The sequence below is a fragment of the Pristiophorus japonicus genome, chromosome 17 (assembly GCF_044704955.1).
Source record: "Pristiophorus japonicus isolate sPriJap1 chromosome 17, sPriJap1.hap1, whole genome shotgun sequence".
In the NCBI taxonomy this organism is placed as follows: domain Eukaryota; kingdom Metazoa; phylum Chordata; class Chondrichthyes; family Pristiophoridae; genus Pristiophorus; species Pristiophorus japonicus.
Genome location: NC_091993.1, coordinates 23,867,511 through 23,895,096, shown reverse-complemented (window position 1 = coordinate 23,895,096; position 27,586 = coordinate 23,867,511).

The following is a 27,586-nucleotide window of genomic DNA, read 5'->3' as shown; positions in this document are numbered from 1 at the left end:
GACTGGTGTGGGAGCAATGAGCTTTGGTTCATGGGACACTGGCACCGGTTCTTATGTTCTTATGTAACCACTGCCCCATGACATTCAACAGCATTACCATCGCCGAATCCCCCACCATCAACATCCTGACCAGAAACCTAACTGGACCTGCCTAATAGATACTGTGGCTACAAGAGCAGGTCAAAGCTGGGTATTCTGTGGCGAGTGTCTCACCTCCTGACTCCCCAAAGCCTTTCCACCATCTGCAAGACAGAAGTCAGCAGTGTGATGAATTATTCTCCACTTGCCTGGATGAGTGCAGCTCCAACAACACTCAGGAAGCTGGATACCATCCAGGGCAAAGCAGTCCACTTGATTAGCACTCCATCCACCTCCTTAAACATTCACTCCCTCCACCACTGGCGCACTGTGGCTGCAGTGTGCACCATCTACAAGATGCACTGCAGCAACTCGCCAAGGCTTCTTCGGCCGCACCTCCCAAACCCACGACCTCTACCACCTAGAAGGACAAAGACAGCATGTGCATGGGAACACCATCACCTGCAAGTTCCCCTCCAAGTCACACACCATCCTGACTTGGAATTATATCGCTGTTCGCTCAGCATCGCTGGGTCACAATCCTGGAATTCCCTTCCTAACAGCACGGTGGGAGCACCTTCACCACACGGACTGCAGTGGTTCAAGAAGGCGGCTTACCACCACCTTCTCAAGGGCAACTAGGGATGGGCAATAAATGTTGGCCTTGCCAGTGACGCCCACATCTCATGAACGAATAAAAATAATTAGTTACTTCACTGTTATTGGACCATCCAGCCAGTGGTGGTGCTGTAGCGGCTCAGTTTTAGGTCTCCCAGCTGCAGAAACTTTCCTTTGATCCAAGCAGACAAGTTTCACTTTTTAACTACAAATAAATAATATCAAAGTAATAAATTGTATAAACAATTAGGACAGAATGTATACGACTTGAAAATGGAGATTGAGTTACATCTGCAGACCCAGCTCAAATGATTTCCCACCCTCTAACCCTACTTCACCTGAAGACCACACTTAGTCTTCAGTCCCCGGGTGCGATACCATGGGCGATCGACTAGTGTTCAAAGCAAATGGTGCCTATTCTTGATAGCGTTTTCAGTGATTTGTCTGCACATTGCATCAGCTGGTCATTGTACTCACTGGAGAGATGGAGACTTAGAAGGGAGCAGATGGAGGAACTTAAGATTATTAAAAGCAGGGACATCAGGAAAAAGATGGAGAGATAGATTTTCACCTTCACTGCCTGGGTAGTAACCTGGCAGAGCCAATCACCCATCCTTTGTGCCCAATGCAATGAAAATCTGGCAGGTTCTATAACAACAACAACTTGTATTTATATAGTGCCTTTAACGTAGTAAAATGTCCCAAGGAGCTCCACAGGTGTATCATGAGATTTACAAAATTGACACCGAGCCGCATAAGTAGAAATTAGCGCAGGTGGCCAAAAGCTTGGTCAAAGAGGTAGGTTTAAAGAGCATCTTGAAGGAGGACAGAGAGGTAGAGAGGTGGAGAGGTTTAAGCAGGAAGTTCCTTCTGTAGCCTAGGCCCCGAGCTCTGGAACTCCCTGCCTAAACCTCTCTGCCTACAGTACTTTTTCTCGAGTGATAGTGATTGGTTTAAGTTTTCCCCCCCCCCAATAGCCCCTTGATTATCAATTATTGGGATGCTTTTAGTGTCTTCTACCGATACAAAATATTTGTTCAAAGTCTCTGCCATTTCCCTGTTTCCTGTCATTAATTCCCCAGTCTCATCCTCTAAGGGACCAACATTTACTTTAGCTACTCGTTTCCTTTTTATATACCTGTAGAAGCTCTTACTGTCTGTTTTTATATTCTTTGCTCGTTTACTCTCATAAACTAGCATCTCTCTCTTTATTATTGTTCTTGTTGTATTCAGTATACAAACCTCATTTGCCTTTCGACGGCCGACAGAAAAGGATGAAAATTAAAAAGGATTTGTTAATTATTATTTGCAAGTATTATTGCTCTCCAGAATGAGATCTCCTTTAAAGGAGAGAGAAATTTCTCTCAGAAAACAGGATGCCCATTTGACCTCGTGAGAGCTGCTGCCTCGCTTCTCTCCTCCCACGATCTACCTCCCCCGATGATTCTCGTTTTGGGCTGAGCTGAGGTCTCCCGTGGTACGGGAGGTGGCTCGGATTACCATACAAGGTGGGAAGAAAATATGAAACCGCCTCTTATTTGCGATGGCTAATTGGGCAACGAGTCAAAGATAATTGGTGCCAAAGAGGCGTTGCCGTGGCGACTGTTGCAGGAAACAGCCGTACTGACTAAATTGGCCATCAATGTTGATTTGATCTTGTGAAGGTTTCATAGCTGCGCAAAATAGGGAGCTGTGACCTCAGCATCCAGCTCTTCCACAAATCCCTCTGCTACCAGCTGGGGCGTTTGATTGACAGCAATTTGCAGCAGCTGCCACCTGACCCCGCAGACCCTCCGACACTTGAGGGAAGAGGACATTCCTCCGTGGATGATATCATCGATATTATGGGATGCCTCTTTTGACCTGCGCACGGCTGGGGCCCTTGGCCTTCCTTGTGCAGTGCGGAACCACTGTGCAATGTCCGCAGCTGCTGTGGGGAAACGCAGGCATCACCACTGCACAACAGTGCAAGCAGGAATGAGCTTTCTGGCCTAACCCCACTTTCCAGCTCTTGGTCCGTAGCCCTGTAGGTCACAGCGCTTCAAGTGCACATCCAAGCACCTTTGAAATGCTATGAGGGTTTCTGCCTCTACCACCCTTTCAGGCAGTGAGTTCCAGACCCTTCACCGCCCTCTGGGTGAAAAAATGTCTTCTCAAATCCCATCTAAACCTCCTACTACTTACATTAAATCTATGCCCCCTGGTGATTGACCCCTCTGCTAAAAAAGGGGACAAGTTCGACTGCGGCAGCTACAGAGGAATTTCCCTGTTGTCAGCCACTGGGAAAGTCATCGCTAGAATCCTCTTCAACCGTCTTCTCCCCATGGCTGAGGAGCTCCTCCCGGAGTCACAGTGCAGATTCCGTCCACTATGGGGCACAACGGACGTGATCTTTACGGTGCAACAACTTCAAGAGAAATGCAGGGAACAGCACCAACCCTTGTACATGGCCTTCTTTGACCTTACAAAGGCCTTTGACATTGTTAACCGCGAGGGACTATGGAGCGTCCTCCTCCATTTCGGCTGCCCCCAAAAGTTTGTCGCCATCCTCCGCCTGCTCCACGATGGCATGCAAGCTGTGATCCTGACCAATAGATCCACCACAAACCCAATCCACGTCTAGACCGGGGTCAAGCAGGGCTGCGTCATCGCGCCAACCCTCTTCTCGATCTAAGGAGAAATAGGTCCTTCCTATCCACTCTATCTTGACCCCTCATAATTTTATACACCTCAATTAGGTCTCCCATCAGCCTCCTCTGTTCCAAAGAAAACAACCCCAGCCTATCCAATCTTTCCTCATAGCTAAAATTCTGGTGTCTAGGCAACATCCTCGTAAATATTCTCTGTGGCCGCTCGAGTGCAATCATATCTTTCCTGTAATGTGGTGACCCGAACTCTACGAAGTACTCTAGCTGTGGCCAATCAACATCACTAAAACAGATTATCTGGTCATTACCACATTGCTGTTTGTGGGAGCTTGCTGTGTGCAATTGGCTGCCGTGTTTCCCACATTACAACAGTGACTACACTTCAAAAAGTACTTCATTGGCTGTGAAGCGCTTTGGGACACCCTGAGGTTGTGAAAGGCGCTATATAAATGTAAGACTTTCTTTTATCATAGCTGAATCTGGCCTTTTCCTTACCCAACATCCTACATTAACTTTCCAAAGGGACCAACGAATAGCAATCAGGAGCAGAAAGCCTGACAAGATTTTCCCCCTCAGTATTTGAAGGGAAGGGGGCATGCAGCCAAATTATAATGGCCCACCTGCTCCTCACTACTGGCCGAGGATCAAACCTGGGACCTGTATGGCCTGTCCCATACTGTGTGATGCCTTTACTTACTGAGCCACTGAGGTAGTCCGATTAAGTCAAGGTTTAAACTCTTTCATGGATTATTCATTTGCACTACAACTATAATGTCAGTGTGAACCAGTTTTGCTTCATATTGATGCAACAGTAATATTATAAATATAGCTTAAATCTGAATCATATCAAGTGGACTCCTGCAGGAGGAAGGCACACTGCATTTCATTCCACAGGCAAGTTAGGCCTTAACTCTGTGTTTACTCAACTGATGTTTAGCCTCAGTTCCGGGCAGGAACTACTTTGCACCAAGTGTAAACTTAGAAACATAGAAACGTAGAAAATAGGTGCAGGAGCAGGCCATTTGGCCCTTCGAGCCTGCACCACCATTCAATATGATCATGGCTGATCATGCAACTTCAGTATCCCATTCCTGCCTTCTCTCCATACCCCCTGATCCCTTTAGCTGTAAGGGCCACATCTAACTCCCTTTTGAATATATCAAACTTGTAGCGTAACTTCATCATGATTGGATTCCACTGGGCTGGGAAGAACATTGTAATGACATAGAATTCTACATACAGGGTGAAGATCTTGTCGGGGGATCTTCCAATTCCACACTTGGCAGCCTGCAATTTTCTGCTCGTTTACTCTAATGGGCGGAAAATTGTGGGTTAGTGAGCGCAGGAGTGGTAGATCCTGGATCCTATGTGTTACAAGGCTGTAATACACTGAGGTGTTTACAAGACAACATTAATTGGGTGAGTGATGTTCAACTGCCTGTACACTCCATGTAAAGAAAGAAAGACTTGCATTTATATAGCGCCTTTCACGACCATCTGACATCTCAAAGCACTTTACAGCCAATAAAGTACTTTTTTTTTGATAATGACCAGATAATCTGTTTTTGTTATGTTGATTGAGGAATAAATATTGGCCCCAGGACACCGGGGATAACTCCCCTGCTCTTCTTCGAAATAGTGGCAATAGATACAGAAGTGTGAGAGAGGGGCTAGAGGGGAGACGCCAGATACGGAGTATGAGAGAGGGGTTAGAGGCACTTGCCAGATACAGGGGTGTGAGAGAGGTATTCGAGGGGATACCCCAGATACAGGGGTGTGAGAGTGGGGGTGTAGAGAGACTTCGAGGGGTGAAATTCTACCAGTTGATAATTTCTCACAATAACATTTTTGGTGAACCTGTAACCAGAAGGAGTTCTACCCCCTGCGTTGTCCTTTATTCTCCATTCCCAGAGTTTTTTCTGCACCGTCCGCTTTTCTCGGACAAGTGGACATCCAGAGACATGGTCCTAGATCTGACATCTGATATCCTGCAGCATTTTGCCAGGAGGTGAATAAGGTGATATTCTCCCACTGATCTCCTCCCACCTCTTGCTTCCTTGGAGGAAATTCCTGGAATCCCCTTGACACTCCCTAAAGTGGCATGACTGAGACTAGCGACTCACTTTAACATATGTCACGGCTGTATGCGGGGAGGGGGAGAGGGAGAGGGAGGGGGACAATGTATTTGAGGGTAGGTGGTAGCTGGAGATTCACACTGTGCTAGTTTGTTGTGATATTGCAACAAAATTGCCTACCGCAGTGCGAACGAGAGGTTAATTTTGATACTATGCATGTAGTGTCTTGTATATAAAACGAAATGACTCTTGAACTACTCTCCCAATGCACTGACATCGTGCTGGAGTACAGTTCCATGGGCACCAACCAGCTTCGATAACTTGTCCATTCTTTATGTGCGAGTGATGACAGCTAAGTCTCTTTGATATCAATTTTATGGTTCAAGATCTAAAGCAATGCAAGAAGGGGAGGGGCACACGACATTTAGCAAGCACAACTGTCAAAGAGATATTCCTTTGAAAGAATATTTTGCTCGTGGTGAAGTGTGGGTTTGCTGTTTTTTATATATATCAAAAACTAAAGTTCGGGCTTCGAAAGAGAACTAGTCCACAAAGTGTGGGAAAAGCACTCATAGAAAGATCAATTCAGTCAAGTTAAAAGTGTGTTCGAGATGGATGGGTTTATATCACGACAACAGTGGTCTGGTGAGAAAACACCATTTAAACATGATTTTTAGGCAACTATTTGGGATTAGCAGAAAGAAACCCGCTGGTATCAGCTGAAATTCATGACGCTCGCCAGAGTATGGTTCCACCATCACCAGCCATCCTCCAGTACCACATCCATCGTGACGCATTAACATTAAGAACTGGAGAAGGCTGCTCCACCATTCAATTAGATCATGGCTGTCCTGCACCATCCAGGACAAAGCAGCCCGCTTGATCGGTATCCAATCCAGCACCTTCAACACTCACTCCCTCCACCCCCGGCGCACCGTGGCTGCAGTGTGCACCGTCTACAAGATGCACTGCAGCAACTCGCCAAGGCTTCTTTGACAGCACCTCCAAAACCCGCGACCTCTACCGCCTAGAAGAACAAGGGCAGCAGGCGCACGGGTACACCATCACCTCCAAGTTCCCCGCCGAGTCACACATCATCCTGACTTGGAAGTATATCGGCCGTTCCTTCATCGTGGTTGGGTCAAGATGCTGGAGCTCCCTCCCTAACAGCACTGTGGGAGCACCTTCACCACACGGACTGCTGCGGTTCAAGAATGTGGCTCACCAACATCTACTCACGGGCAATTAGGGACGGGCAATAAACGCTGGCCTTGCCAGCGACGCCCACATCCCAGAACGAATAAAAAATAACTCAACTCCATTTTCCTGCCTTTGCTCCATTTCCCTGATACCATTACCTAACAGAAATCAATTAATCTCAGTCTTGAATGTTCCAATTGTGCCAGCATTCACAGCCCATAGAGGGAGCGATTTCGACATTTCTACCATCTTTGTGTGAACAAGTGCTTCCTGATTTTGCTCCTGACTGGCCTGGCTCTAATTTTAAGATTATTTCCCCTTGTTCTTGATTCCCCCACCAGAGGAAATAGTTTCTCTGTATCTACCCTATCCGATCCTTTTAACATTTCAAGTAGCTTGATGAGATCATCCCTCATTCCCTTATACGCGAGTGAATACAAGTCAGGTTTATGCAACCCAGGTGGCCATTCTTCACGTGCTGAGTCAGATCCCGCCCACACCCCAACATCAACGCATGTGCACTTTACAACAAGGGCCACTGGGAGTCGGAACTTGGCTGATAGCTTTGGATTTGGGAAGGAAAAGCAGAGATTCCTGGCTTCGACTGCCCTCGAGGACAGTGGACAGCGCTCAACCCAATCCGCACAGGGCATGAACGATGTTGTAATGTATCTGTGCATCCGTGAGTATGCTCACAGCTTTGTAGAGCTGTTGAGTTGTGAGTGGCTTAGCTAGTCACGTGATGTTCATAGATTCAATAAAACCCCAGCCAATTCGGTTCAGGGGATCCACGATGAGATATGCAGTTGTGAGCCTAGTGGATGAACTGGTAATGTGTAGTGTGATTGTTAAACCGTTGCTAATAAACCAACTGGTTCTTAATAGCAATTTGTTGCTGTGAATTCTTAAACAAAGAACCCATGAAGCAAATACAATAACAACAACAATAACAATAACTTGTACTTATATAGAGCCTTTAATGTAGTGAAATGTCCCAAGGCGCTTCACGGGAGTATTACGTGATCAAAATTTGACACCGAGCCGCATAAGTAGAAATTAGCACAAGTGACCAAAACCTTGGTCAATACGTTAGAGATGTGGCCACCTGCTCCACAGGTGGAAGATGAGGGACGACCCGAAGTGCGACCATAAGTCCCAGACCATGGAACACATCGCATCAACCTGCCCACCGAGATGTGTTATGGGAGGCACCTAATTTTTCCACGCGACATCTCAGAAGGCCATCACCAAACCTGACGTCTCATTATAAGCTTTTCATGTCATACGAAACAACAACAAGGTACTGAGACCAATTGCATTGTCCGAGCTGTTGCCACTGGATTAAGTTTATTAACTAACTCAGCAGAGCCCAGTTTCGGAACCAGGATCCTTCTGTTTTGGTTGCGCCCTGGTTAGTTGAAATTAGATACAAAAATGAATGATTCAAAATGGCCTCCATCTGTAACCAGGCCCGGTAACTGGAAAAATCAGCCCATGGCAACAGTCTTGAATCACTGCCACTGCCAATAATAAGGAAACATTTCCTGCTTCAAATTGTCTCAGCAGGTTTCAGTGAAGTTTTTCCTCTTGGCCTGTTTTACTACCTGCAATACTCTGCGATTGAGCTGCAGGAGGTCTATTTTAATATGTGTGTATCACACTGAATTTCTGTAATCACCAGTTCCAATTTGCCAGGTTAATTTATGACATTACGCAGATTTATGTCGTGAAATGAATGGCGGGGACAGAGAAACATAAACAGGAAAACTACGAGCCGAGAACAATGTCAGACAAGGGAGCTGAGATAGAACAGTGAGAGGTTTAAGACTGCCAAAGCACTAGGCAATACGTATGGGGTAAATGGGAAATGATAACGGCTGCAACAAGCGGAATAATTAAGTACGCACATGGATTGATGTAGAGACAGTTGGCCAAAGGAGAAAAATCAGCCCAGGTTCCTGCCCCCAATTGTTATTCCGTAGCCCCTGGACAATGCAAGTGCTTGGCTGTCGAGTGAGGGCTGTGATGCACCGATATGTGAATAGCTCCGTATCTAGGGTCACATACAGAGAATAGCCAGTTAGCGAAGTACCAAAGGATGGCTAGCACCATTAGAACCATATGCCAGCAAGAGCCAGTGGCTTTAGTAGAAGGGAATGCAGTAAACAGATTGTATTTATATAGCGCCTTTAACGCAGAAAAAAACGTCCCAATTCACTCAAAGAAGCGTAATCAAACAAAATGGACACAGAGCTGAAGGAGAGGCGACTAAAAGCTTGATCAAAGGAGTAGGTTTTAAGGAGATTCTAAAAGGAGGAGATTGAGTTAGAGAGTGGTTATGTTACTGGACTAATAATCCAGAGTCGCCCTCTTCACAGCTGTCGCTCTTGGACATCACCAAGGTCCAGGTCGCTGATTGGAGCGTGGGCAGGTACAGCAGGAGCGGCGAGGTTCGGGCGCAGGAGCAGCGAGTGATTGTGGAGCACGTGATCGGGGCCCAGGAGAAGCGTGAGTTCAGGGTACCAGGAGAAGCGTGAGTTCAGGGTACCAGAAGGGGCGTGAGTTCAGGGCCCAGGAGAGGCAAGGGCCATGGGGCGGCACGGGCCAGCCCACACTGCGATATTTGTGCGCACTAGGTCTGTACAGCAGAGCTGGTCTCCAGTCGTCTTGGTTAACCCTTGCCACTGGACCAAGACCTGGCTCTGTCAAGCCCGTGTGGTGGCTGGTGTGCAATGGCCACCACACGTTAATAAAAGCCAAGCACAGGCATCTTCCACCCTTCAATATGTAGTTCGGGATCTGGAATAATAGGTCCTTTATTGAAACACCTGAAAACTCATCTCTTTTTGGCGTGATAGGAGGGACCGCCTATCAGTAATCCAGAGGCCTGGACTAATGATCTAGTGATCTAATGACTGAGTTCAAATCCGACCTCGGCAACTGGGGAATTTAAATTCAATTAATTAAATAAATCTGCAATAAAAAGCTAGTATCATTAATGGTAACCATGAAACCACTGGATTGTCGTTAACAACCCATCTGGTTCATTAATGTCCTTTAGGGAAGGAAATCTGTCGTCCTTACCCTGACTGGCCTATATGTGACTCCAGACCCACAGCAATGTGGTTGACTCGTAGTTAACCCTGAAATGGCTGAGCAAGCCACTCAGTTGTACCAAACAGGTACAAAAAGATGGACGGACCACCCGGCAATGACCTCAGCACCGGCTACGGACATGACATTGGCACACCCAGCCCAGTCGACCGTGCAACGTCCTCCTCATGAACATCTTGGGGACTTGTGCTGGAATTGGGTGAGCTGTCACACAGACTAGTCAAGCAACAGCCTGACATGGTCATACTCACAGAATTGTACCTTTCAGCCAATGTCCCAGACTCCTCCATCACCATCCCCGGGAATGTCCTGTCCCACTGGTGGTGGCACAGTGGTATACAGTCGGGAGGCAGTGGCCCTGGGAGTCCTCAACATTGACTCCGGACCCCATGAAGTCTCATGGCTTCAGGTCAAGCACGGCCAAGGAACCCTCCGAATGATTACCACCTACCGCCATCCCTCAGCTGATGAATCAGTACTCCTCCATGTTGAACACCACTTGGAAGAAGCACTGAGGGTAACAAAGACACAGAATTTACTCTGGGTGGGGAACTTCAATGTCCATCAACAAGAGTGGCTCGGTAGCACCACTACTGACCAAGCTGGCTGAGTCCTGAAGGACATAGCTGCCAGACTGGGTCTGTGGCAGATGGTGAGAGAACCAACATTCGGGAAAAACCTACTTGACCTCGTCCTCACCAATCTACCTGTCGCAGATGCATCTGTCCATGACAGCATTGGTAGCAGTGACCACCAGACTGAGGATACCCTCCATCGTGCTGTGTGGCACTACCACCATGCTAAATGGGATAGATTCACAACAGATATAGCAGCTCAAAACTGGACATCCACGAGGCGCTGTGGGCCATCAGTAGCAGCAGAATTGTATTCCACCACAATCTGTAACCTCATGGCCCGGCATATCCCTCACTCTACCATCAAGCCAGGGGACCAAACCTGGCTCAATGAGGAGTGCAGACAAGCATGTCGGGAGCAGCACCAGGCGTACCTAAAAATGAGCTGCCAACCCGGGGAAGCTGCAACACATGCATGCTAAACAGCGGGAGCAGCATTCTATAGACAGAGCTAAGCGATCCCACATTCAACGGAGCAGATCAAAGCTCTGCAGCCCTGCCAGCATTGACATTCCTCACATTGTAAGTGGAAAATTCAAGGAAAAAAAAATGGAAGAATGGATTCATTCTCTGCAGCTTCGAGCTGGGTAAAGAATTACGAGTGGCATCATAAACCCAGCACTGTGCTGGTGTGAAATAGACAGCAATCTGTAGATTCCTCAGACATGACTCACAACACCGAGGAATGTGCGACTTATTTCATTGCATTCTCAGTTGAAGAATCCAAAAGGGAATTGGATTGCTGATTCAGTGGGGAGCAGAATGATAGACCTAGGGACAGGAAAAGTGGAAAAATGGTGATCGAGATCCTAAAGTAGGGCCGTGGCTGACGGAGTCGGTGAATGGCCTTTTCTCGTATTTTTACATTTAGGTGTTGAGTTGGAACGAGTGGGGTGGATGTAGGGATGGATGTAGTCTAAACATGGTCTAAACATGGTCTAAACATGGTCTAAACATGGCCTAAACATGGTCTAAACATGGTCTAAACATGGTCTAAACATGGCCTAAACATGGTCTAAACATGAAATAAGGTAAAGAGAAAAGTGCAATATAAAAGGAAAGAGAAACTGTTTCACTATCCACTGTCCGATGATAAGGATGTTTCACAGGCCTGTGCTTCTAAGCTCTGGCTGAGATACACTCTCGCAGGTAAAATATTAACAGCAGTTGGGATGCTGCAATTGGGTTAGATAAGGAAAAATCAGCCAGGCGTCCTGCTCCCATCTCTATCCAGTAACCCTTGCTAAAAATGGGTCAGGTGTGTATTGATGTTGGGCGAGGGCAAGATGGGGCTCAAATTTGGTGTGCTGGTGCGATAGTTTTCTGACATTTAGGGGCTGAAAATGTGATCCGCCATTGCCCTGTCTATGATTATGGGTTCAGTGGGAGGCCATCTTGTTACCATAGAGTAGGAAGGCGCACGTGCCACTTCGGACACATCGCTGACAGCTGTCTCACTATGGTTCCCGTCCAACCAGAGGGGTGAAGTTTGCCCATGCCCTTCCCCCACTCCCCCCCCCCACTCCCCCCCCCCCCCCCCCCCCCACCCCCGACTACCATGGTGCCTTCAGGCCCTGATAATTTTCTTGTAAGAGGCGGACGAAGATAGCTCCCCTTTCAAGGCAACCAAGAAGCTTCCGGGAATTGCAGACGGGGCATCGGTTTAACATCTTATCAGAAGGATGGCACCTCCAACAATGCAACACTCCTTCAGTACTGCACTGAAGTGCCAGCCTACCTCGTGTGCTCTAGTCTCTGGAGTGGGACTTGAACTCGCAACCTTCTGACCCAGAGGTGAGAGTGCTACTCACTGAGCCAAAAAAGCCAAATGCCATTTTCGTCATGATGATATAATTTACAGTAATGGAGCAATGCATTTGAACACAAATTACATCAGAACTTTAAACAATAAAAGGTTCCCCAAACGCTATTTCTGGAGATAAAACCAGAAAGTGCTGGGAAATACTCAGCAGGTCGGGCATCGTCTGTGGAGAAAGAAACAGAGTTAACATTTCAGGTCGATGGCCTTTTGTCAGAAGTGGAAAGGTTTAGAGATGTAACATATTGTCTAACCTTTTCCAGTTCTGACAGAAGGTTATTGACCTGAAACGTTAACTCTGTTTCTCTCCCCTCAGATGCTGCCTGACCCGCTGAGTATTTCCAGCATGTTCTGGTTTTATTTCAGATTTCCAGCATCCGCAGTATTTTGCCTTTGTACTATTTCTTAAGAACTTACTTAAAACCCTGTTTCTGCTTCGGGTCTATACTGTTCAAGCGATGGGGCAGGCGCGTGGTAGTCAAACTCAACCATACTGATCTTTACAACCACACGATATGTGTGTCACTTTCTACGCATGGTAATCCGTATTATCTGTACTTTTCACCGGGCGGGCCACACTGTCCGCATGCCCGACACGAGACTCCCAAAGCAAGCGCTCTACTCGGAACTCCTACACGGCAGGCGATCCCCAGGTGGCAGAGGAAACGTTACAAGGGACACCCTCAAAGCCTCTCTGATAAAGTGCAACCTACCCACCGGCACCTGGGAGTCCCTGGCCAAAGACCGCCCTAAGTGGAGTAAGAGCATCCGGGAGGGCGCTGAGCACCACGAGTCTCGTTGCCGAGAGCATGCAGAAAACAAGCGCAGGCAGCGGAAGGAGTGTACGGCAAACCAGGCTCTCCACCCACCCTTTCCTCCAACCACTGTCTGTCCCACCTGTGACAGAGACTGTAATTCCCGTATTGGACTGTTCAGTCACCTGAGAACTCACTTTTAGAGTGGAAGCAAGTCTTCCTTGGTTCCGAGGGACTGCCTATGATGATGACTCCTCACCTCTAATAAATTAACACTAAAAATCTATCTATTGTGACCGTGTATGCCAAGACCTGTTTTTAACCTTCCCCTCTTCCTTTTTCTTTCAAATTTTATGAAAATGCTTGTTTATTTTTCAATTCTGCACCTAAAATGTTAATCTATCTTTTCTCTTTACAGATGCTGATGGGCATGCAGTGTATTTCCACTGTTCTATCAGTGGGCTGATAAAGCCCCTGTCCATATTGCCAGGTTTAACGTCACCCCCTCTGGCACTGCCCGCCTTGCTAACCTGTAACTGCAGGTTATGTTCCAACAGTCCGTAACTGAAGAAATACAAATTGTGGACGGCTAAAGCGATGACGTAACTCCGGTCGCCTGTTGCTTTAATTCCCCGCTCCACTCCCACTCTGACCTCTCCGTCCTCGGCCTCCTGCACTGTTCCAATGAAGCTCAACTCAAGCTCGAGGAACAGCACCTCATCTCTCGTTTAGACATTTTGCAGCCTTCTGGACTCAACATCGAGTTCAACAATTTCAGACCATCTCTGCCCATATTTTTCTCCTTTACAAACCCCCCTTTTTTTCTCTTTCCCAGGGCAGCCGGTGATGATTCCACCATTTACATCCTATCTAGACTCATCTTTTGTTTCTTAAATTGTGTCATTACCACCTCATTTTTGCCCATCCTCCTTGTTGTCTCTCTAATCTCTTCTGCCTTCCACCCTATCACAGACCTTCCCTTTTGTTCTCTCCTCCCCTCCCCCTTTCAGTGTCCCTGCACTTCCTTAAGAATCTGTTACTTCTCAAAGTTTTCCAGTTCTGACGAAGGGTTACAGACCCGAAACTTTAACTCTGTTTCTTGCCACAGATGCTGCCTGACCTGCTGAGATTTCCAGTATTTTCTGTTTTTATTTAAGATTCCAACATCTGCTGTATTTTGCTTTTTTATCACCAAGATAATTAGAGGCCATTCGGCCCATCTAACCCATCCTTTCATAAGGAAGAAAGGGCGACCTCAGGACTTCCCAAAGTGTTTTACAGCCAATGAAGTATTTTTGAAGTGAAGTCACTGTTGTAATGTAGGAAACAAAATGCGACAGCCAATTTGCGTACAGCAAGGTCCCACAAACAGCAATGAGATAATGACCAGATCATATTGGCTAGGACACTGGTGAGATCTCCCCAGCTCATCTTTGAACAGTGCCGGGGAATCTTTACATCCACCTGTGGGGAAAGACAGGCCTCGGTTTAACGTCTCATCCAAAAGACGGCACCTCAGACAGTGCGGCACTCCCTCAGTACTGCAGTTGTGTGTCAGCCTAGTTTATGTGCCCAAGTACCTGGAGGGGACTTGAACCCACAACCTTCTGACTCAGAGGCGAGGGTGCTACCGATCTATCCCATCAAAGCATCTATCTACTTCCTGATTGCCTCCAGAATTTTATCTGTACTACCCAACCCAAAGACCGAACTTGCCTTTTACCAGTTTGTACCTATATCCCATCGCCCTTCATATATCACCTTCTCAGAACAACTTGGATGGTCAATAAAGGCAGCCTTGCCAACGTCACCCACATAAAATCATAGTATCATAGAATCAGACCACTCGGTCCATTGTGCCTGTGAGGTATCCCTGGAACAAATGTTATAACATCATGAATATGCCCTGAACTATGGGCCTTCCCATAGGTTTCTTTCTCTCTCTCTCTCTCTATATATATATATATAAAACCTTTCTCCCTTTCTGCATGTATAAAGCTATGAGCAAAATCTTTGCTTTGAGTTATCTCTGTGTACTGCATTTCTTAATGGAATGTAACTGGATATGGATTAAAACACCTCATTAGCATTTTAATTTTGTACATCAGGTAGCAACATAGCTGGGGGCAAAAAATAACTTCATGCAGTCATTCACATCCACTATTCCGTGATCGGTCCAGTCCATGTTCTGTGATTGATCCAGTCAATGTTCCATGATTGATCCAGCCCGTGTTCTGTGATTGATTCAGCCCGTGTTCTGTGATTGATTCAGCCCGTGTTCTGTGATTGGTCCAGTCCATGTTCCATGATTGATCCAGTCCATGTTCTGTGATTGATCCAGTCCATGTTCCATGATTGATCCAGCCCGTGTTCTGTGATTGATTCAGCCCGTGTTCTGTGATTGGTCCAGTCCATGTTCTGTTATTGATCCAGTCCGTGTACAGTGATTGATCCAATAATGCGTGCTACATTAGTAATAAATACATTACCACTTCATATGAGGACTAAAGGCAGATTAGAAAAACTGGGAAACTTTAGCTTCTAAAGGAGACAGGTGCGGTGGGGATTCTTATAGAATTATGCAGGATGTAGAACAGTACAGAAAAGGTGTAATGCATTTACTTTATGGGTTCTTTGCTTAAGAATTCATAGAAACACATTACTATTAAGAACCAGTTGGTTTATTAACAAAGGTTTAACAACCACACTACACATTACCAGTTCATCCACTAGGCCCACAACCACCGGCCTCATCATGGATCCCCTGAACCCAACTGGCTGGGGTTTTATTGAGTCTTGTGAACATTACGTGACTGACTAAGCCGCTCACAATGCAACAGCTCTACAAACCTGTGAGCATACTCGCAGGTGCATATATTACAAAAGGTAAAACTAAAGTAACACTTCAGGTTAAACCAGGACTGCAGGACAAAGGGGCAGAGGTTCAAGCTGGTGAGGTATGAATTTGGGACTGATATCAGGAACAATTTCTATGTTGGGAATAGAGTTCTGGGTAGACTAGTGGAGTCAAAAACCCTACATCGTTCATGAGCCAGATTGGTGAAGCGATATGGGAATTATAGCTTTTTCTTTTTTGGATGCAGGAAGTTAAGATAGATGCAATGACCCCTCCCTCTGTACTCATCTTGGGATCTGGTGAAATATTTCCAGCTGCTCTTTTACTGAAGGTATTAGCACATTCACTTTAAACGGGTTAATGCTTTCATCGATACACCAAAGAAATTTCATACAAATGTGTTAATCCGTCCATTGGCAATAGTGTGCCCATGGTCTGTGAATGATCCAGTGTGTGATCTACGATTGATCCAGAACGTGTTTTGTGGCTGACGTTGCCAGCCGAATGACTTTTCCACCAGGAATCTGCCTGTTATCGGGTGAAGCTGGAGCGTCAAAAGGAGGAAAATAGGGCCTCCTTGAAACGCCTCTACTGATGTGGTGTTGAGAGGACAGTACGTTTGCCTCTTTTGCACATTTCAGCCACTTCCTGTCCCCTCTCCATCAGGATGTATTGCAGCAGGACTCTGCAAAGGAAACACTTTTGCTGGCCAAACAGGTTGGTGACCACAACTTTTAAGCTGCTGCAGCAAGGGCTGTGCTGCAGCAGCACAGCATTTCCTCCCCCCTCGTAGTGGCGAACTCCCCATACAGCGGTTGTCCCGGGCCCAGGGGGAGTGTTTGCTAGTGCTGTTGGGGAGGGGTTAAACTAATATGGCAGGGGGATGGGAACCTAGGCAGGGAGACAGAGGGAAGTAGAATGGGGGAAGAAGCAAAAGATAGAAAGAAGAAAAGTAAAAGTAAAAGTGGAGGGCAGAGAAACTCGAGGCAAAAATCAAAAAGGGCCACATTACAGCAAAATTCTAAAGGGGCAAAGTGTGTTAAAAAGACAAGCCTGAAGGCTCTGTGCCTCAATGCGAGTAGTATTCGTAATAAGGTGGACGAATTAACTGCACAGGCAGCAATTTACGAATATGATATAATTGGCATCATAGAGACATGGTTCCAGGGTGACCAAGGCTGGGAACTCAACATCCAGGGGTATTCAACATTCAGGAAGGATAGACAGAAAAGAAAAAGAGGTGGGGTAGCGTTGCTGGTTAAAGAGGAAATTAATGCAATAGTAAGGAAGGACATTAGCTTGGATGATGTGGAATCTGTATGGATGGAGCTGTGAAATACCAAAAGGCAGAAAACGCTCGTGGGAGTTGTGTACAGAGCACCAAACAGTAGTAGTGAGGTTGGGGACAGCATCAAACAAGAAATTAGGGATGTGTGCAATAAAGGTAAAGCAGTTATCATGGGCGACTTTAACCTACATATAGAGTGGGCTAACTAAACTGGTAGCAATACGGTGGAGGAGGATTTCCTGGAGTGTATTAGGGATGGTTTTCTAGACCAATATGTCGAGGACTGGGTGATGTGTAATGAGAAAGGACTAATTAGCAATCTTGTGTGAGGCCCCTTGGGGAAGAGTGACCGTAATATGGTAGAATTCTTTATTAAGATGGAGAGTGACACAGTTAATTCAGAGACTAGGGTCCTGAACTTAAGGAAAGGTAACTTCGATGTTATGAGACGTGAATTGACTAGAATAGACTGGCGAATGATATTTAAAAGGTTGACGGTGGATAGGCAATGGCAAACATTTAAAGATCACATGGATGAACTTCAACAATTGTACATCCCTGTCTGGAGTAAAAAGGGAAATTAGGGATAGTGTTAAATCCAAGGAAGAGGCATATAAATTGACCAGAAAGGCCTGGGAGAAATTTAGAATTCAGCAGAGGAGGACAAAGGGTTTAATCAGGAGAGGGAAAATAGGGTATGAGAGGAAGCTTGCTGGGAACATAAAAACTGACTGCAAAAGCTTCTGCAAATATGTGAAGAGAAAAAGATTAGTGAAGACAAACGTAGGTCCCTTGCAGTCAGAATCAGGTGAATTTATAATGTGGAACAAAGAAATGGCAGACCAATTAAACACATACTTTGGTTCTGTCTTCACGAAGGAAGACACAAATAACCTTCCGGAAGTACTAGGGGACCGAGGGTCTAGTGAGAAGGAGGAACTGAAGGAAATCCTTATTAGGCGGGAAATTGTGTTAGGGAAATTGATGGGATTGAAGGCCGATAAATCCCCAGGGCCTGATAGTCTGCATTCCAGAGTACTTAAGGAAGTGGCCCTAGAAATAGTGGATGCACTAGTGATCATTTTCCATCAGTCTATCGACTCTGGATCAGTTCCTATGGACTGGAGGATAGCTAATGTAACACCACTTTTTTTAAAAAGGAGGGAGAGAGAAAATGGGTAATTATAGACTGGTTAGCCTGACATCAGTAGTGGGGAAAATGTTGGAATCAATTATTAAAGATGAAATAGCAGCGCATTTGGAAAGCAGTGACAGGATCGGTCCAAGTCAGCATGGATTTATGAAAGAGAAATCATGCTTGACAAATCTTCTTGGATTTTTTTGAGGATGTAACTAGTAGAATGGACAAGGGAGAACCAGTGGATGTGATGTATTTGGACTTTCAAAAAGCTTTTGACAAGGTCCCACACAAGGGACTGGTGTGCAAAATTAAAGCACATGATATTGGGGGTAATGTACTGATGTGGATAGAGAACTGGTTGGCAGACAGGAAGCAGAGAGTCAGGTTAAATGGGTCCTTTTCAGAATGGCAGGCAGTGACTAGTGGAGTGCCGCAGGGCTCAGTGCTGGGACCCCAGCTATTTACAACATACATCAATGATTTAGATGAAGGAATTGAGTGTAATATCTCCAAGTTTGCAGGTGACACTAAGCAGGGTGGCAAGGTGAGCTGTGAGGAGGATGCTAAGAGGCTGGTTAGGTGAGTGGGCAAATGCATGGCAGATGCAGTATAATGTGGATAAATGTGCGGTTATCCACTTTGGTGGCAAAAACATGAAGGCAGAATATTATCTGAATGGCGGCAGATTAGGAAAAGGGGAGGTACAACGAGACCTGGGTGTCATGGTACATCAGTCATTGAAAGTTGGCATGCAGGTACAGCAGGCGGTGAAGAAGGCAAATGGTATGTTGACCTTCATAGCTAGGGGATTTGAGTATAGGAGCAGGGAGGTCTTACAGCAGTTGTACAGGGCCTTGGTGAGGCCTCACCTGGAATATTGTGTTCAGTTTTGGTCTCCTAACCTGAGGAAGGATGTTCTTGCTATTGAGGGAGTGCAGCGAAGCTTTACCAGACTAATTCCGGGGATGGCAGGACTGACATATGAAGAGAGACTGGATCGTCTGGGCCTGTATTCACTGGAGTTTAGAAGGATGAGAGGGGATCTCATAGAAACATAAAAAATTCTGACGGGACTGGACAGGTTAGATGCAGGAAGAATGTTCCCGATGTTGGGGAAGTCCAGAACCAGAGGACACAGTCTAAGGATAAGGGGTAAGCCATTTAGGACTGAGATGAGGAGAAACTTCTTCACTCAGAGAACTGTGAACCTGTGGAATTCTCTACCGCAGAGAGTTGTTGATGCCAGTTCATTGGATATGTTGAAGAGGGAGTTAGATATGGCCCATGCAGCTAAAGGGGTCAAGGGGTATGGAGAGAAAGCAGGAAAGAGGTACTGAGGTGAATGATCAGCCATGATCTTATTGAATGGTGGTGCAGGCTCGAAGGGCCGAATAGCTTACTCCTGCACCTATTTTTCTATGTTTTCTATGTTTTCTATGAAACATGGTCATAGCAGAGTTGGATCAGATGTCACAAAGTGACCCTTCTCTGGGGGCAATCCCGCCCTTAAGGGAAGTCTCCCCCAGGAAATGTCAGAGCAGGGTGCTAAGATCTTGTCGTCCTCTGATATCTGATGCAAGTGACTCTTCTTCATAACATACATCAGGATAGCACTAAAATAATGAAATGTTGAAGTTTATTCAGGGCAAATGCAGGGACTATGAAGACTGTAATTTATCTTCAATTGCACTTGTAATTAACTTCATTACTGACCTCTTTCAATCTTCGGAGAGTCTGCAATTCAACATTTATTCAGCATTAGACTCAAAATAACTGATAGTTTGGGAAACCAATCTAGGGTAAATTGGTGCGTACTGCTGTTCAACTATTGAGCTGCCATGGTATGTTTGAGATGGATTAATGGTAAAGCTTCACAAGCCATTTTCAATCTTCACAGAACTACGAGGGTCAATTCTTAATTATTCTTTCCAATTTTTCTTCTTCCTGGTTAACGAGGTTGGTTTGAAGGAGCGTCCTGAAGGAGCAGAGAGAGGTAGAGAAGCAAAGAGCTTTTAGGGAGGGAATTCCAGAGTTTAGAGCCTAGGGAGCTTAAGGCTCGGCCGCCCGTGGTGGGGGCAATGAAAATCGGGGATGGACAAGAGGCCAGAATTGCAGGAGCAGAGGGAGATCAGGTGGACCTGGCACTATTTCGAAGTAGAGTGGAGGAATTCTCACAGTTTTATGGTCAACATTTATCACACCACCATCACTAAAACAGATTATCTGGTCATTTATTTAATTGCTGTTTATGGGACCTTGCTGGGCGCAAATTGCCTATCGCACTTCCCTATGTTACAACAGTGACTACAATTCGAAAGTGCTTCATCGGCTATGAAGCACTTTGGGATGTCCGAAGAACCTGAAAGGGGCGGGTACATTCTTCTTCTTTCGAAGTTTTATTACGTTAGATTGTTCAGTGACCACAGTGAAGATTTTGAAAATATAAAAATGAACCTACTTGGGTTTTCCTCCCCCAAGATGCACCTGAGGGTCGTGAATCTTTCGAAGTCTCTACCCCAGAGAGCTGTGGAGGCTGGGTCATTGAATATATTCAAGGTGAAGATAAGACAGATATTTGAACGATAAGGGAGTCAAAGGGTATCGGGAACGGGCAGGGAAGTGGAACTGAGTCCATGATCAGATCAGCCATGATCTTATTGAATGGCGGAGCGGGTTCGAGGGGCCTCCTCCTGCTCCTATTTCTTATGTTCTTATATAGTGTGTAACTGAGCTGAGCTGATTAGCTACGTCCCAGTGTCTTCTGTTAAGAAAAGAAAAAGAAGGATTACTGCGTTTGATCACTAAATGCTGGCAGTGGACATGTGTGGCAATCAGCTATGTTTGGCTTGGAGGGCCTCTCATGGTCAAATAGCTTGCCTATGCTCTTGGGCCAGGCTCACCCACGTGGAATGGCCAACTGGGTGAGGGATTGGGACTGCACCCGAGCAGGAGCCAGCCATTTCAGCAGAGAGGTGCGAAAACTGAATAAATGGACATGTTTGACAACCATGGTCTTCCCTTCTGTCATGTATGTATGCTTGGGGTTACTAGCCACCAGGTGGCGCCACTGTCGGAGGTCATTGGGCTGCACACACGTGTATGTGCGGTCCAGGTATAAAAGGCAAGCCATCATGTAATGTAATCACTTTGGGCCCTAGTAAAGCAGAGCCAGGTTTGCACCTGTGTTAGTTTACAGTGTTCAGTCTATCGGGTTATTACATACATAACACCTTCCCCCCATGCTGTGCCGTGAGTTTCGAAAGCTGCTCGAGCAACAGTTCATGAACTCGTACAATCATTGAACTCGCTTGCGAGGTGTTGAAAGACGGCATCACTCGTTGGTTTCAAGTTCTCATGCTGTTACAAAATGTTGTATCTGTTTGCGCAGGTGGAGGGGAATTCAGCCTTTAGAAGAATGTCTACGCTCACATGCTTTCACCTGAGGGCGCATCATAGCACAAAGCACTGTCATTCCAGCAACTACACGTAATATGCAGCCATATCACCTGAGACTGTAGGGACAAACACAAGTAGAATTCTACTCAATCTGATCACAGTGTCAGTCGTGGCTCTGTGGATAGCACTCTTGCCTCTTAGTCAGAAGGTTGTGACTTGAACACAAAACAAATCTAGGCTGACACTCCAGTGCAGTACTAAGGGAGCACTGCACTGTCGGTGGTGCTGTCTTTCAGATGAGAGGTTAAACAGAGGTCTTGTCCGCGCTCTCAAATGGATGTCAAAGATCCCATGGCATTATTTTGAAGAAGAGCAGGGAGTTATCCCCAATGTCCTGAGGAATATTTATTCCTTAATCAACATAACAAAAAAGCAGATTATCTGGTCATTATCACATTGCTGTTTGTGGGAGCTCGCTGTGCGCAAATTGGCTGCCACGTTTCCCACATTACAACAGTGACACTCCAAAAGTACTTAATTGGCTGTAAAGTGCTTTGAGACGTCCAGTGGTCGTGAAAGCCCCGAGGCAATAGACACTTGCTCTTGAGTTTAAATGTGAAGAGTATCATCACCTGCACTAAGTATAGATAATCAAACTGTGACTCAGAGTTGATAACTGAACATAGAGTAATGTGGAATCTGTGCTTTGTATGGTTCTATGCTCACCTGCAACAGTTATCCACCTTTATATTTTACTCGAGATCTCTGCGTTCCTCTAATTCTGGCTTCTTGTGCATCTCCAATTTTCATCGCTCCACCATTGGCTCCCATGCCTTCAGCTGCCTAGGTCCCAAGCTCTGGAATTCCCTCTCTAAACCTCTCCGCTTCTCTACCACTCTCTCCTCTTTACAGACACTCCTGAAAACCTACCTCTTTGACCGAGATCTCCTTAGGTAGCTCGGATTCAAATATTTGTTTCGTAGTGCTCCTGTGAAGCATCTTGGGATGTTATACTCTGTTGAAAGTGCTATATAAATGCAAGTTGTTGTTGCTGAGAATTAACTAGCTGCGGGACCAGAGATTTGCAGAGGTGGCTGAATCCAATTATTAAGTCTCGTTGGGAAATTGCGAACTGCGAAATTGGAAATGAGTTCATTTCATGCTGGGATCGGGGCTTGCGTTGTGCAGCAGGCTTGTTCCTACTGCCTGAGTTCAAGATCCTGCAGTTGGTTCATTTTCTGGGAATGAGAGTGTGCACGTTTTTTAGGGATTTGATTTGGAAAATTTAGGAAGCCAAAGACCTGATTCCAATCTGGCCAATGCAGGAGTCTCATTAGAGTGGCAGGCAACACAAATATTATCGCAGTACGATGCCTGGGGTGGATGCAGATATGTCCTTCTGAATTGATCCTCTCATTCACAGTGGCAGAAAAACTGGAGGGGTCCTCGCGCTGTGAGACTGGCAGGGTCTGGGCAGCACTTAGACCCCCAGACTCCTCTTCCACTAGTTTATCAACAACAACAACAACTTGTATTTATATAGCGCCTTTAATGAAGTGAAACATCCCAAGGTGCTTCACAGGTGTATTATGAGACAAAGAACTTGACACCGAGTCGCATAAGGAGAAATTGGGGCAGGTGACCAAAAGCTTGGTCAAAGAGGTAGGTTTTAAGAAGCATCTTGAAGGAGGAAAGAGAGGCGGAGAGGTTTAGTCAGGGAGTTCCAGAGCTTGGGGCCCAGGTAGCTGAAGGCACAGCCACCAATGGTTGAGCGATTATAATCAGGGATGCTCAAAGGGCAGAATTATAGAAGCACAGGGGATTGTGGGGCTGGAGGAGATTACAGAGATAGGGAGGGGTGAGGCCAAGGAGGGATTTGAAAACAAGGACGAGAATTTTGAAATTGAGGCGTTGCTTAACCAGCAGCCAATGTAGGTCAGCGAGCAAGATCTGGAAAAAAATGTATGGATATTCACCAAGAACTGCCAGGGAGCACTGGATTGGCTTGGAATATGAGGCATAGCCTCTGGTTGCCAGATGGACCTCGATGGTTTTTGTTTTCCAGTGCTGTACATTCCTGTGTGAGAACACCACCGCAGGTCGGGGCTATAAACAGAGCTGGAGCGCCGGGCCCTGAAACATTGTGGGCGAAGGTGTGGCGCATGAGGGTATGGGGCCCAGAAGAGCCGAGGGCCCAGGGGCAGCATGGGCCAGCCCACACTGCGTTTTGTGTGCGCACTAGGTCCGTGTAGCAGAGCAGGTCTCCAGTCGTCCTGGTTCAACCCTTGCCACTGGATAAAGGCCTAGACAAAGAAGGGACATGCTTCCACAGGGTTCCAATGCCACGGTGCATCGAACCAGCATGCAACGCGGTGGGCACCCAACACTGGATCCTCATTAGACCATGGGCTCAGAGAGGTGATTGACACACCCACTGTAATGAGATCCACGGGTCCACCAGGGCCGACCATTTATAAAGTCTGCATTTTGCTGCAATGCAATACAGTGCACACATAGTTTGGAAGCGATGCCTGCATTTGTATGGACGTGTGTGGGATGTAAATGTTGCAATTGACTTAAATCCCAGCACTTAAGGGATTCTGAATAGAAAAAGCATTGGGACTTGTACCTATCAACATTTATAACATCCTGCATCCTGGCAATGAAGCCAATAATTGTATTATACTGAAAAACCTGATACACATTAGAGTTCCAGACTCCCACACTCACTTTAATTTTTACCACCAAATGTTAAGCGTGCGATGGCAATTTATTTATTCCCTCCGACTTCTCCACTGTGCCCCTGTGTGTCAGCTTCTGTCCTCAGCTGTAACCATCTGGGCTGCTGGCTTCTGTGGGAGGTGGACTGGGGAGGAATGGGAGGGTTGGCCGTGATCCCACGAGTTTCCCCTCTCGTACTCCAGCCTGCAACTTATCCTGTGCACAGCACCAATGAGAGCTGCAGCAACTGTTGTGCGGTCTCGATAGTGTCTGCGTCGGTGAATTGACTCTCAGCCTATCGACAGCAGGAAGAGAGTCAAGGAATGGCGGGGGGGTGGGGGGGGGGAGACAGAGCACAGGGGAGCGAGAGTGATGGAGTCAGGGAGTTGTGGCTCAGTGGGCAGCACCCTTGCCTCTGGGTCAGAAGGTTGTGGGTTCAAGCCCCCACTCCAGAAGCTTGAGCATAAAATCTAGGCTGACACTCCAGTGCAGTGCTGAGGGAGTGCTGCCCTGTCAGAAGTGTCAGGGCCGAAATTGCCACTTTTTAAAAGAGCAGTTGAGGAGGCTTTGGGCCCGAAATCAGTTTCTGCCCAGTCGGGGCGGACTCTCCGACGATCGGAACATTGTCCTTGTGAGTTTTTTAAGGTGGAGAAGGTACCCGCCTTGCTCCTGCAGGAATGATGCTAATGACGTCATTAGAGTGCGCCCCGCCTGGTACACAAATCCCGGAAGCGACATTTCCTGCGAACAGTCGATCGAGCGCTTGTCAGTGCGCCCGACAGCATCACGCGGCGGGAAGCTGCCAGTGGCTGGGCGGCGTGTCCGCCCTTAAAGAGGAGGGCGCATCGCCGCGGCAGCCATTTTACTGTAATTATCGTCCGACTCTGCAGTGGGCCCGACACTGGCGGCCCACAGGTTCGGCCGGGCTGCCAACTAGGTGGCAAGCCGCTGGCCCAGCCGAAGCCCTCCCTGGTGGCCCAGTGGGCGCCTCGTAGGCCTCGCAGCGTCCCTCCAATTCAATTAAAGGGGAGGGACATGGCTAAGCATCAGCATGACATCATCAGAGTCACCCGCTCACTCACTGTCCGCTCCTAACACACTTCCGCCCCTCTGCCGCCCCGATGATTTTTCAAAAGAAAAGCGGGCAATTGTCTCTATTTCCCGCACCGTCGATTCGGGCAGCAAATCACCAGAGAATTGGAATTATCCGCCCCAAACTATGCAGAGGACAATGTCGGCACCGTCATCTTTCAGATGAGATGTAGACCCTCTCAGGTGGACATAAAAGATCCCACGGCACAACTCAAAGAAGAGCAGGGGAGTTATCCCCGGTGTCCTGACCAATATTGATCCCCTCAACCAACATCACTCACATTGTGGTGTGTGGGAGCCTGCTGTGAGCCAATGGGCTGCTGCGTTTCCTTCCTTACACCGGTGACTGCACCTCAAAAGTAGTACTTTGTCGGCTGTAAAGTGCTGTGGTGTGACCTGAGGTTGTGAGAGGTGCGAGATAGATGCAAGTTCTTGCTTTTATGCTGGGACAGAGCCAGGGATAGAGGAGGAAAAGGAAACCGATTTTGGTCGTGGGGACAGAACAGAGAAATGATAAAGAACAAATAGAAACAGATGTGGAAGGCTGAAACTGGAAAGCAGGGAGGAGAAAGATTAAAGCTTCGGCAGTGAAGCCTTATACAGAAATACTGGATGAAAAGAAGGTGGAAATGAAAAGATGACAATTTTCCGAGCCGTCTGAGAGGAGACATTACAGGGCCGGTTTTAAAGCCCCCGTAAGGTGGCAGGAATGGGGCAATTTCGTGCCATGTTCCCGTAACCAGCCCCCCCACCACTATTTTTACTTACCTGTCTTAAGGCACGGGAAGGCTGCCCATCCCAGAGGAGTAGGGTCCTAATTTAAATGGCAGTGCCGTGTTCCGATGACGCCATTTTAACCGCGGGACAGACTGTGATCTGCACGGTCTCTAGTCCACCAGCAAATGCTGCTGGCAGCCAGGAACCAGACCCCGGTAAGCTCGACTTTAAATATTTTTAAAGGTTCCTTATGGGTTAGGAGCAGCAGGAATGCTCCTCCTGATCCAACAAGGATACATTAGGCCTTCCCTGCCCCCTAATTTCCCCCTTTCCCCCGATCCGTGCTTATAATGTGCTGTAATGTATTTGCTTCATGGGTTCTTAGCTTAAGAATTCATAGTAACACATTGCCATTCAGAACTAGTTGGTTTATTAGCAAAGGTTTAACAATCACACTACACATTACCGGTTCATCCACCAGGCTCACAATCACCTGCCTCATCGTGGATCCCCCGAACCCAACGGGATGGGGTTTTATTGAGTCTTGTGAACATCACGTGACTGACCCAGCCACTCCTTGAGCATACTCACAGGTGCATACATTACACCCCTCCCTCCAACAATACCGACTCACCTCGCTGGGGTCCATTGCTATGGGTCCATGGTGGTGGCCTGATCCCCCACCCCCAGCAGTTGTGACTCCCGCCCACCGTCTGTGACACCATTCCCGTCGGCTTTGCGGAGGGGTCAGAGTCGGGGCATGCAAATGAGGCCCAGGAGTTAACATTTTCCAGGCCTCCTTCTCGGAGGCGGGATGGTGATGCGGGGGGGTCAGGGGGGGGCGGCAGACTTTTTGCTGACTGCTCAGTCCCTGTACTCCAGATTCCCGCCCTGAGTTAAAATTCCCCTTTACATGTAGGCAAGTGTGAAAGAATGCCCCAATATCTCAGTTGGTAAATGGATCACTTCCTGGCCTGTGTGGAGTGAGCTACTCTCAGCCAAGGCAGCGGTGGTGGGACCACATTTGGCCTCAGCATCCTGGGCTGGAGTGAAGAAAAATCAGCCGGGGCCTTGTCACCGTCCAGTAGTATCTGCTGGTAAGGATGTGTGTGTGCGTGGATATTGGTGAGAGCACGTTCGACCTCAGCTGTGATGTGGAGCACAAAAAAATCTAGGCTGACACTCCAATGCTGTGCTGAGGGAGTGCTGCACTGTCGGAGGTGACGTCTTTCAGATGAGATGTTACACTGTCTGCCCTTTGAAGTGGACATAAAAGATTCCATGGCACCATTTCGAAGAAGAGCAGGGGAGTTTTGTTATGTTGATTGAGAGATAAATAATCAACATAACAAAAAATCAAATTGTCTGGTCATGATCACATTGCTGTTTGTGGGAGCTTGCTGTGCGCAAATTGGCTGCCACGTTTCCCACA